We start from the raw sequence: 12,439 nt of genomic DNA, 5'->3' as shown, positions 1-12,439 counted from the left end.
ATCTATCCTGATTGTCACCTTTTCCACTAACAATTCCTTTGTCCAAACCAACAAATCTCAAAGACTCTGCTTCTGCTTGATGGAAGAGGTGTTAATGTTTGGCTACACTAGTAGTCAGTATTTCAGCACTGATGATATCTCTATGTACCCTGATATTTGTAGTTTTACCTACATAGAAGGTGGTACATGAACAAGAGAGTAGGTACATCACTCCTTCCATTTTACAATTGAAGAAGTGACTGATCTCATAGTTTCTGATACTATTTGCAGATGTGTTTGTTTTTTCATTTACAGTATACACATTTCCCACAATCTTATAGGACAGGAAACCCCAAAATGTCCACCAATCAGCAGCTAGCTCCCACTAGTGTAGGATATGGGCATATTCCTTTTCAACAAAGTGTACCAACAGAACAAAGCACATTTGAAAATTGAAGTGAATTTAAAAATGTCTTAAAATTGCATGTTCTATCTGAATCCTCCAAGTTTAACTGACTTTCCTATCCCGTTGATATCTGTTAGCCAATTAGTTGGTCTAGGCTTGGAAACATATTGGCTATGAACCAATTTGTCATGTAAGTTGGGTGATCTTCGTGCTGTCATCAGAGGCATTAGACCTACCGCTTGAGCTGTCTTGTTCATCAGCAATCAGGTGGGGCCAATTATTTTTTAATATTGTTCTAATTTTGTTCCAATAGAAGTTATATCTTGTAATAATTCTACACTACTTTTTTGATTTTTTTTTTGGCACCATACAGAAGATCATCCCTATTGCTATTTCTCAGACACTTAAGTGCCTTCTGTACATTTTTCTTTGAATAGCATCTAGCCATGAACCTATCGTTCATTCATGAAGCCTGAAATTTAAATTTAGTTCTCGAGGAGCAATTCCTTCTTAGAAGCTTGAACTATCCTGCAGGAATGGCTTTTAAAAGATGCTTAGGATGATATGCTTAGGATGATGCTAGAAGCTAGAAGCAAATATTTGTTCTATAGTATAAAGTAGTGATACTATTTACTTTGTGACAGATTTTAATATCTAGAAAAGCCAATTCTATGGAATCATCTTCCATTGTTAAAAAGATATTTCTACTGTTACAATTAAGTTTTGAAACAAATTATTTTTAATTGTCTTTTGGACCATTCCATTAGACAACAATCTCATCCACAAATCTGTAAATATTTATCTACATAGTCACACAATGTGCCAAACACTTCTTGCAATTCCCAGTCAACCATGTCCTTGAGCAAGAACACGATGCCTCAGGTTTACCCACATGTTCCACCAAGCCCAAAACCTTGCCCTCACCTCACTCAAACTCTATTTCCTCTCTGCAAGGATAACCTCATGAATTGATATTTGTTTTGGTTGTTTTAATGCAAATATTTATGCAGCTATTCACATTATTTATTTGAAGATTGGTGGATAAATGTACATGGTGCTCTCCCTTAACAGTAAACATAGACATTCATTTAAATGGATATAGGGACCATTTAGTGTTTTTTTCAATGCATAATATATATCCACAATTATAAAACTCCAATTTTTATTAGATGATTCAGCTACAGCATGCAATGTTTTAAAACTTTCTATTTTACTTCTATTATCCTTTTTTCGTTGTTCTTTGTATCTTTTTGTTGAACAGCAGGGACATAAGCTCAGGAACCTGTCCATGTTTGCAGAACTAAATGGCAGCAGTTGTGCAAGATTGTTATAAATTTGCAAGAGCACTAGGTGGCAGCACTATTTTCTGCCATAAAGTGATCCAGGTGCCTACCTAGGTATCTCATCTATGTAATGTTAGTGTTTTGGGTGGGTAACTTAGGGGTTTTTAGGTTATGGGGTTAGCTGGTTAGGGGGTTTAGATGTTAGTGGGTATTTTGCGGTGAGGGTTGTGGCGGTCTAGGGGTTAATAGTATAGTGGGGTAGTTTGTGATGTGAGGGAGTGGCGGCTTATGGGGTTAATAGTGTAGTGGGGTAGTTTGTGATGTGGGGGGTGGCAGTTTATGGGGTTAATAGTGTAGTGGGGTAGTTTGTGATGTGAGGGAGTGGCGGTTTATGGGGTTAATAGTATAGTGGGGTAGTTTGTGATGAGAGGGAGTGGCGGTTTATGGGGTTAATAGTATAGTGGGGTAGTTTGTGATGTGAGGGAGTGGCAGTTTATGGGGTTATTTGTGTAGTGGGGTAGTTTGTGATGTGGGTGAGTGGTGGTTTATGGGGTTATTTGTGTAGTGGGGTAGTTTGTGATGTGGGGGAGTGGCGGTTTATGGGGTTATTTGTGTAGTGGGGTAGTTTGTGATGTGGGGTAGTGGCAGTTTATGGGGTTATTTGTGTAGTGGGGTAGTTTGTGATGTGGGGGAGTGGTGGTTTATGGGGTTAATTGTATAGTGGGGTAGTTTGTGATGTGAGGGAGTGGCGGTTTATGGGGTTAATTGTATAGTGGGTAGTTTTTGATGTGGGGGAGTGGCGGTTTATGGGGTTATTTGTGTAGTGGGGTAGTTTGTGATGTGGGGGGGGGGGCAGTTTATGGGGTTATTTGTGTAGTGGGGTAGTTTGTGATGTGGGGGGGGCAGTTTATGGGGTTATTTGTGTAGTGGGGTAGTTTGCTGTGGGCTAGGTGGCGGATTAGGCTTTAATAGTGTAGTAGGGTAATTTGCAGTGGGTTATGTGTCATGTTAAGGGCTAATAGTTTAATGGGAACTTTGTGGTGGGCTATGTGGCTGGTTAGGGGTTAATAGAGTAGGGGGCTTATGTGGATTCGGGTTAATGTGCATTTATGGGCGTTTGTTTTTTTCCACTTTTCTGTCTCCATGGAAGTCTATGGGGTGTGTTAAGGCGGTCGTAATATTCAAACTTTTGCTCTTTGCACAAGTGAAAAACATTTACTTTTAGCCTGTAATACGCGTGCTATCTAATGTGCTCAAAAAGCAGAAGTCGAGTGGAGTTAGCGTGCGAGTGGGAGCGTTAATTACAGCTCCACTCGTAATCTAGAGCTACATGTTTTATATGTAATGAAAAGATATATCGGTAATTATGTACTTCACTACAAAAGGTCTGTGTATGCAAGAACTATTTTTTATATTCACAGCATTTATCAGCAATTAAATACCACATTATACAAGGTCTGCATACACAGATATCACAGAAAATCTTTGCAATAAACTTGTGTTATTTATTTTATACCTTTTTCCTGTATTTTAATTCTGAAAATTGTAAATTTTCTAGTTCTGAGAACTGGAAGTGGGCACTGCAGACTTCAGAAACTGGCCTCAGTTTAGGGGGTGAGATACTCCAGTAGCAGGTCCTAATTGGCTCCTCCAAATAAGACTAGTGAGGAATTGGCCATTGATGAACAATTGCAATAAATAAGGTGTTAATGAATCTGGAATGTGTTCCCACTCAGCTAGCATGTTAATTTATGGCCACACTACAGAAAAGTATTGCAATTACAACAGGTTTTAAATCCCTTCAATAGGTCCTATACTAATTAATCAGCCTTTTAATATTAATTTAAATGCTAAGGAATACGAGAAAAAAAATGACTAATGTAAATAAACTAATCTTATTTCATGTTAATCAATTGCAAGCTTTTAGTTTCATGTCCCTTTAACAAAAAGAACAGCTAGTGAAATATACCATGCATGAAAAATGATCCAGAAAGCATTTTGAGTTGAGAGCTTTTTTTTTTTTTGCATAGCTTCAGAAGCTGAGTGCTTTTTAGCTTGCTAATATAAATTACTGTAATGTAATGCGCCCTCATAGACTCAGCAATGAAATTTAATTTGTTCCGAGCTCTGCAATGCTTTGCAGCGGTGGCGCCAGCGAAACCCGAAGCAGCTGATATTCAGAGCTGCTGTGCACCTGCTCCGCTCTCTGCGTACAGGCAATCACTATAAAATATTAAAGCATACGTCTCTCGTTGGAGAGCGCGAAACAAATGAAGCACAGCAATGCTTTTGGAGAATAAACGCAGACACCAAACTCAATGGAGGAGCTTTTGTAGCCAAGACACTATTAGTTCAATTGAAAAAAAAGATTAGCAGTAATTGTGTGGTTGGCTTTTAATGAATTCAGCTGATGCGCCGCTCTGTATGCATCTTTTATAAATAAAAATGTTCGTTGCATATCATCCTGTGTGTTGTGCTTACAGTTATATTTAAAGAAACAGTAACGGTAGATTGATCACATATATGAGTAAACTTGGAAAGGTTGGCACAAGAATTTGACCTATAATTTATCTACAAAATGTTCCAATTGCAACAAAAAAAAATACATTTAAAGGGACATAAACATGCAAAAACAAAAAAATGTTCCAATGAGCTTTATGATTGCACTGTGCTTTCATATACTTACTGAAAATGTGTTAAACACATAGTTAAAGTTTAGAGCAGCAGTTCACTACTGGGAGGTAGCTGAACACATGGGGTGTGCCAATGACAAGTGGCATATGTGTGTAGTCACCAATCAGCAGCTAGCTCCCAGTAGTGCATTGCTGCTACTGAGCCTACCTATATATGCTTTTCAACAAAAGATAGCAAAAGAATGAAGCACATTTCTTACAATTGCATGCCTTGTCTAAATTTGTTTTGGGTTTCTGGCACATATGCAACATTTTTTTAACCACCTGGATTGACAAATACAAAAATTGCTTTTTGAATCAGTTTAAAAAAAATAAAGAATTAATTATGACACATTATGTGAGTGTTTTTGACTATATAAGCATCATAATGGCACTCTGGGCAGATTTAACCTGTCACAGGGACCGGGGGTCCTAGTGGGTACATGTCTGTCAGTGGGGAGTTTTTGTTACATGAGATACACCCTGATATTAGTGTGCATCTCAAGCTGTTGCTGGATGCCTGCATGTGAGACTTTCCAGCAACAGTACAGTAACTATGTTTACATTCACTTTAACAGTTGATCACAGTGAGTGTCTACTTAAAATGAAGCCTGGTTACTGGCATACTGCAGTGCATACTGGTATTAGGTTCAGCAGTGATGCAGTTCATTGATATCCAATAAAGTACCCCCATGGTCATGTGATCACTGTCAAGCGATTGTTGCTTGTCTTGACTCCTCCTCTTCCTATCAGCACCTATGTCATACAAATAGATTTTTTTTAATATCATTTTATTTTAATAGTTCTTTTTTTCTTCTTCTAATCTGCCAAAAAGTGTCAAAATGCCAATAGTCATATCCTGGAGTGTCTAGTTTTCACAAATATATACATTTGTGTAGCAGTTTTGGCCTGAGGACCTCTAGTAAGCTTACAGTCAAAGTATAACACATTGTAGTGTAAAACTAATAATTCTATCCTTGTGCCTATATTTTCTTTAAATTATTTGAAAACCTAGACATATGGGGTATTCCTATAATCAGGACAAAATAATGACTCTATTTTAAGGTATTTTTCTTTAGCTACACTAGTGCTGAAATGATTATTGTGAAACCAATACAGAGCAAAAATGCCACAATTATCTCCGTTATTAACACACGGAAACTAGTAAAAACCTTCGCCCTTAAGGGGTTAAAGGGAGAGTGTATTAAGACAAGGAGCAGATATGAGTTCATTATATTTAAAGCTGGTGTAGGAAGCTTTCACAAAAGGATGGTCTCTCTTTGGAGGTTGCTTTCTTCTGACGCCTTTTGTTGACATAGATTTTCTATAGACAGTACTCATCTGCCAACATTTTAAGTATATGTGGAGCTTTCAGCAGGAAGAAAATGCTATTTCATATGACAAGATAAATATAAAGAAGCAACTTGCATAAAATTTGATGCACTGTAGCAGGCAAGATGGATCTTTGAGAACGTTAAATGGAGGCGAAGGGGTTTCATTCCCGTTAAACTAATAATATTTTATCTTTGAGAAATAAAACATTACATGGAATACGTGTTGATTCTCCATATCTTAGATCTCTGGTCTACTAAACATGAAATGAATGAATGTTGTCCAGATTTTTGAATCTGCAAATGTTATTTTAAAACAAATGTAACAATGTCATCTGTCCTTGCTCTTATACATTTTTAAGTAAATATTCCATTGTTGGATACTCCTCTCTCCTCCTTTGACAACATGGCTGTGCTTAGAGGCATATTCAAATATACCTAAAAGATTTGTTTTTCTGTAAGTAACCAAATTACAGCAGTCATATTACAGATAACTCTTTCAATCCATTGCTGTTCATTCTATTCCATTGTATTATGTGGGATTTAAATTTTCACAGCCTCAATATATTTTTTTCTTTTTGGGGAAGATGAGATCTCTTTTTTTGTTGAGATCTGGATTTTATTTAGAGGCTGCGATAAAGAGTAAAAAAGACCTGTCGGTTAGGAAATGAAGATGTTTAGTGACAACCATATTTGCATTTCAGCCTTGTCAAATTAATGATAATGCCCCTTTAATGTTAAAAGCCTTTTGATCTAAAGGTTAATCTCAAATCAGCGTTCTTTGCGTGCTGCATTTTAATCAGATGTGTCCGGGGAATGAACAGAGCATAAGAAAAATAAATGTAAGCACAAAAGTTTATTCTCAGAAAATAGTAACTAAAAAAGGCAGAGAGGAACAGTAAAGACATTTGGTTTCACAGAAACGCAGCGAAGACCATAGTATTAAAGAGACAGTCTAGTCCAAAATAAACGTTCATGATTCAGATTAGACATGTGCGTTTCATTTCGGCCGAATTTAATTTTTGGATGAACTTTGGACGATTCGGAGATTCAAATGCATCCGAATTTAAGAAACGGCACTCTAACTAAAATCCCGAAAAATTTTGAAAATGAATAAATCGGTTCCCGAATTTTCGGATCCATTCTTTATCCATATTCAGAATTTTTCATTGTTCTAATCTAAACCATAGTTCCCCGACATCGCCGACACTAACTATATCACTAAATAATCCTACTAACCCCTAAACCACCGATCCCCGACATCGCCGACACTAACTATATCACTAAATAATCCTACTAACCCCTAAACCACCGATCCCCGACATTGCCGACCCTAACTAAATCACTAAATAATCATATTTACCCCTAAACCACCGTTCCCGACATCGCCAACATTAACTAAGCCTATAAACCCCTAAACTGCCATTTCCAAACATCGCCAAAACTAACTAAACCTATCAACCCCTAAACCGCAGTTCCCCGACATCGCTGACACTAAATCACTAAATAATCCTATTAACCCCTAAACCGCCATTACCCAACATCGCCAACACTAACTAAACCTATTAACCCCTAAACCACAGTTCCCAAATATCCCCGACACTTACTAAACCTATTAACCCCTAAACCGCCATACACCCACATCGCCATCACTAACTAAACCTATTAACCCCTAAACCACCAGCCTCCACATCGCAACAACCTAAATTAAGCTATATTAACCCCTAAACCTAATACCCACTAACTTTAACATAATTAAAATAGACCTAAATTAAAGTTACAATTATTAACTAACTACCTATATAAAATCAGTCCGACATGGAGTTCCTCCTCATGTAATAGTCAGTGTCGGTGATGTTTGGGAACTGCAGTTAATAAGTTTACTTAATGTCAGCGATGTTTGGGAACGACGGTTTAGGGGTTAATAGGTTTAGTTAGTATTGGCGATGTTTGGGGACGGTGGTTTAGGGTTTAATAGGTTTAGTTAGTATTGGCGATGTTTGGGGACGGCGGTTTAGGGGTTAATAGGTTTATTTAGTTTGGGGAACGGTGGTTTAGGGGTTAATAGCTTTATTTAGTGTCGGGGGTGCGGTTTTTATAGGTTTAGGTAAGGTTGGCGATGTGGGGGATGGCGGTTTAGGGGTTAATAGCTTTATTTAGTGGCGGCGATGTGGGTGGCGGCGGTTTTAGATAATTTTGTTTTTGCAATCGACAGCATATTAGTTATGTTAAATTAAAGAGACATGAAACCCATTTTTTTTCGTTCATAATATAGAAAGAGCATGCAATTTTAAACAACTTTCTAATTTACTCCTATTATCTATTTTGTTTTATTCTCTTGATATTCTTTGCTGAGAAGCATATCTAGATAGGCTCAGTAGCTGCTGATTGGTTGCTGCACTTAGAAGCCTCATGTGATTGGCTCACCCATTTGCATTGCTTTTTCTTCAACTAAGGATATCTAAAAAATGAAGCAAAATAAATAATAGAAGTAAGTTGGATTGTTTTTTAAATTTGCATTCTCTTTCTGAATCATGAAAGAATTTTTTTGGGTTTAGTGTCCCTTTAAATCGTTTTTTCTGATTTATTCTTTTTTCATATGCATTATTCTATTCTAAACTTCGGAATAGAATAATGCATATGAATAAGGAATGGATCCAAAAAAACGATTTAACTTAACATATCTAATTTGCCGAAAACGATTTTTTTTTTTAAACTTAACTAAACTAATTTGCCGAAACAAAATTATTTATTTTACTAATGAAAACAAAACAAAACTAAACAAAAATAATTGTGTTGCACATGTCTAATTCAGATAGGGCATATAATTTTAAACAACTTTCCAATTTACGTTTATCACCAATTTTGCTTTGTTCTAGTTAGACTTGTGTGTGGCGAAAAAATTTGTTTCGGATCGATTCGGATGTTTTCGAATTTCGTTTTTGGATTGATTCGAATTCGGATACATTTGAATGCATTTGTTTCGGATTCGAATAAATTCGGATGTATTCGGTTCGGATTTGATTCGTAAATTCGGGATGTGCTAGGTGGGATTTGCTGTGTATTAGACTAGTATTATGTACTGTAATATTAGGTGTAACCCATAGCAGAGTGATATAACCTAATATACAGTACAATACTAGTGTAATTGTGATTAGTCCATGGCCCTCCGAATGTTCCGAATAAATCCGAACTAATTCGGATTTATTCGTTAGATTCGGTGCTACGGTAATTCGGAAATTTGAAACGATCCGAATCTCCGAATTTGACAAATTGTCCGAATTTAAATTCGGAACGAAATGAAACGCACATGTCTAGTTCTAGTCATATTCTTAGTTGAAAGATAAACATAGGTAGGCTTATATGCTAATTTCTTAGACATTGAAGGCTGCCTCTTATCTGCATGCATTTTGACAGTTTTTCACCACTAGAGGGCATTAGTTCATGTGTCTCATATAAATAACATTGTGCTCACGCACGTGGAGTTACCAAGGAGTCAGCACTGATTGGCTAAAATGCAAGCCTGTCAAAAAACTGAGATAAGGGGGCAGTCTGCAGTGGCTTCAATACAAGGTAATCACAGAGATAAAAAGTATATTATATAACTGTGTTGATTATGCAAAACTGGGGAATGTGTAATAAAGGGATTATCTATCTTTTAAAACAATAACAATTCTGGTGTAGATTGTCCCTTTAAAGGGACATAAAACCTAACTTTTTTCTCTTGTAAGATGTATCGAGTCCACGGATTCATCCATACTTGTGGGATATTCTCCTTCCCAACAGGAAGTGGCAGAGAGAGCACCCACAGCAGAGCTGTCTATATAGCTCCTCCCTAAACTGCATTAAGGTATGTTCAGTCTATTTTTTTCTAGACAGACTGTGTTATTTCTAGAAAAGGCTGGTAATATCCCCATGAGGGAAAGGTAAGCTGTATTCAGTAAAAGAGGAATCCAAGCTTGCATAAAGGGCTCATAGTTACTGGTGACACTGATAGGAAAAAACGTTTTGGTTCAATATGCAAATATAACGTTTTTTGAGGGACTTTAAGGGGTCTTTGTGGCTTATTTAAGGGTTATTAACCCACATGGCTAGTTTAAGAAACACTCTGTGGTGTTTATTTTAGGCCCCATAACATTGAGTGAGGTGGGAGGGGCCTATTTTCAGTTGCACAGTTTATTTACCTCAGAAGCATCCAGCTACTTCTCCAGAGATTCCTGCTGTATTTGAGGGCTGTAAAGAGGTTTTTTTCCCCACAAATCGTTCGTAAAGGGCAACTAGGCGCCACAGCAGAGCTGTGGCAAGGTGCTGAACGTTATTTTACCGGTTTTGAAGTTTTTTCAATCCGGTTTTTACATTAAGGGGTTAATTGTTTATTTGCATAGTGGTGCAAAGTTACTAAGGCTTTATGATGCTACTGTAAAAATTTTGTTGGGTTTACTGCTTTTTTACACTGTTTTGCAGAGTTTGTGCAGCTTTTTTTCTCTTAAAGGCACATTATCGTTTTTGTTTAAAGTGTTATTTACTTTGATTAAAGTGTTTTCCAAGCTTGCTTGTTACATTACTAGCCTGTTTAAAATGTCTGACACCAAGGAAAATCCTTGTTCTATGTGTTTAGAAGCCATTGTGGAACCCCCTCTTAGAATGTGTCCCACTTGCACTGATATGTCTATAAATTATAAAGAGCATATTTTAGCACTTAAAAATATTGCAATAGATGATTCTCAGTTAGAAGGAAATGAGGGTTTAGCATCTAGCTCTCCCCAAGTTTCACAACCAGTAACACCCGCACAAGTGACGCCAAGTACCTCTAGTGCGTCTAATTCATTTACTTTACAAGACATGGCCCCAGTTATGAATAAAACCCTCACAGAGGTTTTCTCTAAACTGCCTGGTTTACAAGGAAAGCGTGACAGCTCTGGGTTAAGAACAAATGCTGAGCCGTCTGACGCTTTAGTAGCCGTATCCGATATACCCTCACAATTTTCTGAAGTAGGGGTAAGGGATTTGTTATCTGAGGGAGAGATTTCTGATTCAGGAAAGACGCTCCCTCAGACAGATTCTGATATGACGGCCTTTAAATTTAAGCATGAACACCTCCGCTTATTGCTCAAGGAGGTATTAGCTACTCTAGACGATTGTGACCCTATAGTGGTCCCAGAGAAATTGTGTAAAATGGACAGATACTTAGAGGTTCCTGTTTACACTGATGTTTTTCCAGTCCCTAAGAGGATTGTGACTAAGGAGTGGGATAGACCAGGTATTCTGTTCGCTCCCCCTCCTGTTTTAAAGAAAATGTTTCCCATATCTGACACCATACAGGACTCGTGGCAGACTGTTCCTAAGGTGGAGGGAGCTATTTCTACTCTTGCTAAGCGTACAACTATACCTATCGAAGACAGTTGTGCTTTCATAGAGCCTATGGATAAAAAATTAGAGGGTCTCCTAAAGAAAATTTTTGTTCATCAAGGTTTTCTTCTCCAACCTATTGCATGCATTGTTCCTGTAACTACTGCAGCTGCTTTCTGGTTTGAGGCTCTAGAAGAGGCTCTTCAGGTGGAGACTCCATTAGAGGATATTATGGATATAATTAAGGCCCTTAAGTTGGCTAATTCTTTCATTACAGATGTCGCTTTCCAAATGGCTAAATTAGCGGCAAAGAATTCAGGTTTTGCCATTTTAACACGCAGGGTCCTGGTCTGCTGATGTGTCATCAAAATCTAAATTGTTGAACATCCCTTTCAAAGGAAAGACCCTATTCGGGCCTGCACTGAAAGAAATTATTTCAGACATCACTGGAGGGAAAGGCCATGCCCTCCCTCAGGATAAAACAAATAAGTTGAGGACCAAACAAAATAATTTTCGTTCCTTTCGGAACTTCAAGGGTGGTCCCGCTTCAGCTTCCCCTGCAGCAAAGCAAGAGGGGAAATCTGTCCAATCCAAATCAGTCTGGAGACCTAACCAGGCTTGGAACAAAGGTAAACAGGCCAAGAAGCCTGCTGCTGCCTCTAAGACAGCATGAAGGGGTAGCCCCCGATCCGGGACCGGATCTAGTAGGGGGCAGACTCTCTCTCTTTGCTCAGGCTTGGGCAAGAGATGTTCACGATTCCTGGGATTTAGAAATTGTGTCCCAAGGATATCTTCTGGACTTCAAAGACTCCCCCCCAAGGGGGAGATTTCACATTTCTCAATTGTCTGCAAACCAGACAAAGAGAGAGGCGTTCTTACACTGTGTAGAAGACCTACATACCATGGGAGTGATCTGCCCAGTTCCAAGAGCGGAACAAGGGCTAGGTTTTTACTCCAACCTGTTTGTGGTTCCCAAAAAAGAGGGAACTTTCAGACCAATCTTGGATCTCAAAATTCTAAACAAATTCCTCAGAGTACCATCTTTCAGGATGGAGACTATTCAAACTATTCTTCCTCTGATCCAGGAGGGTCAATATATGACTACCATGGATTTAAAGGATGCGTATCTACACATCCTTATTCACAGAGATCATCATCAATTCCTCAGATTCGCCTTCTGGACATTACCAGTTTGTGGCCCTTTCCTTCGGGTTGGCCACGGCTCCCAGAATTTTCACAAAGGTGCTAGGGTCCCTTTTGGCGGTTCTAAGACCGTGGGGTATAGCAGTGGCGCCTTATCTAGACGACATCTTAATTCAGGCATCGACTTTCCAGATAGCCAAGTCTCACACGGACATCGTGTTGGCTTTTCTGAGATCTCACGGGTGGAAGGTGAACATAAAAAAGAGTTCTCTCATC

The sequence above is a fragment of the Bombina bombina genome, chromosome 12 (genome assembly GCF_027579735.1).
Source record: "Bombina bombina isolate aBomBom1 chromosome 12, aBomBom1.pri, whole genome shotgun sequence".
Lineage (NCBI taxonomy): Eukaryota > Metazoa > Chordata > Amphibia > Anura > Bombinatoridae > Bombina > Bombina bombina.
This window is presented reverse-complemented; position numbering follows the sequence as displayed.